This window comes from Rhincodon typus, chromosome 18 (genome assembly GCF_021869965.1).
Source record: "Rhincodon typus isolate 14 chromosome 18, sRhiTyp1.1, whole genome shotgun sequence".
Lineage (NCBI taxonomy): Eukaryota > Metazoa > Chordata > Chondrichthyes > Orectolobiformes > Rhincodontidae > Rhincodon > Rhincodon typus.
The window spans coordinates 35,196,172-35,198,160 of NC_063349.1; positions in this window are offsets into that span (position 1 = coordinate 35,196,172).

Here is a 1,989-nt window from a genome sequence, read left to right on the forward strand (position 1 = left end):
ATTGAAATACAGACAGGGAAATTTCTGAAGAAGGATCCCTACCTAAAACATCAACTTTCCTGCTCCTCCAGTGCTGCCTGGCCTGCTGTGTTCCTCCAGCTCCACACTTTGTTATCTCTGACTCCAGCATCTGCAGTTCTTGCTATCTGTCAGGGAAATTCAAACCATCTTTCCATTGACACGAATAGTTTTCACCAAACAAAATAAGTTGTACATCAGGATAAAGTTTACAGCATCTGACATACAAATTCTTGTTATTGAACACATTTCATTGAGGAGAATTTTATAGGGGCCTGAACAATGTGGACTATGGCAAAAAAGCTGGCAGAATCATGTAAGATATTCAAAGAGGCTCATCTTAATGTCGGGAGCAATTAACTGCATCTTTTTAACAACATCTGGGCAACGAGATGACACTGTGGCTAGGCAGTGATAAGATGCCTATTTGAGGGGATTATTACTTGTTAACAGATTCATGAACAACAAATCTTTTCAGAGAATTGGAGGCTGAGGGGTGAGCTTATACAGGTATGTAAAATCATAAGGGGCGTGAATAGGGTAAATCGACAGGTCTTTTTCCCAGGGGTAGGGGAGTCCAAAACTAGAGGGCATAAGTTTAAGGTAAGAGGGTAAAGATTTAAAACGGACCTAAGGGGCAACTTTTCCACACAGAGGGTGGTGCATGTATGAAATGAGGAGGTGGTGGAGGCTGGTACAATTACAACATCTAAAAGGCATCTGGATGGGTATCCGAATAGGAAGGGTTTAGAGGGATATAGTCCAAATGCTGGCAAATGGGACTAGATTTATCTAGGATATCTGGCGGGCATGGATGAGATGGACTGAAGGATTTGTTTCCATGCTGTACATCTCTATGACACTATAATAAGCATCTTCCTATTCCACCAACCGTGAATAAACTAGAAATCAATAATTCCTGATATGAAACTCTGAATGGTACCTTGCAACTGCAACTCACTGCTTGCAACTCCAGGCCACCATCTTGGCCAGCCAGTAAGCTGTCTCATAGCACCTTCTAGCTGGTATCCAACACCTGAACAATTCTCAGAGCCCTCATGGCACCTCTCTGACCCATTTGAAGGACACTTCCGCACTTCATGCTGCAGCTTGGGGGTGCCCTGGCAACTAGCAATGCAATACTGCTGCAAGGACACTTTAGGTACAGGGACAGGGACCTTGCTCACACATTGAAGTAGGCTGCTTCTCAGGGCTGTTCACTCGCTTTCTTATTGCTCACTCACTCTGAGCCTACTTGGATGCTCACAGCATCCCTGCTTTGCCGCACCTTTTGAGTCAGAGTTTCCAGACACATAGTGCTTCCCACTTGCCTTGCTGTTTAACACAGGCACAAAGCCAGGAAGCCTGACACAATTGTTAGCAGTCCTCGGTTACATCAAGGAAGACAAACTTCACTCAGGGAATCCTTGAATAGTTAGTCAAGGATAACCTCTGATATCAGTCCAGGGGCTTGAACACTTGGGGCATTCAGGATCCACCACCTGTCTTCTACCCTACTGTCGGTTGTTTACTTCTGGAATCAGAGGAAGTGAGGGAGTGAATGGCATAGCTGTTAGTGTCAGTGTGGGTGGTGGAAAAGTAGTGAATTGTCCCGAGTGAGTTAGTAGGCAGCACAGAGAACATGCAGGGTTGACGGTGTCAGATATTGGCCTGGGTGAGAATGAGTGGGGGAGGATGTTGTACATTATAGCCAGAGGAGTAGAGTATGAGACTTGGTGGGAGGTGTGTGCAGTAACAGAGATAGAGTGTAAGGTAGCAGAGAGTAAATAGTTGTTCTTGTCTTGGCGGAGTGGAGAAGGTCATTGACCTTCCTTCTACACTATTGAGTATTCTTCCAGATGCCTGAGTTTGCATTGATCTGAGTGGCAACCTCAGCCCAGGCTGGCAGGATCTGGTGTTGTGTCTTATTTCTGATCCCCGAGGAAAGATGGCCCTCCACTGCATCACTTT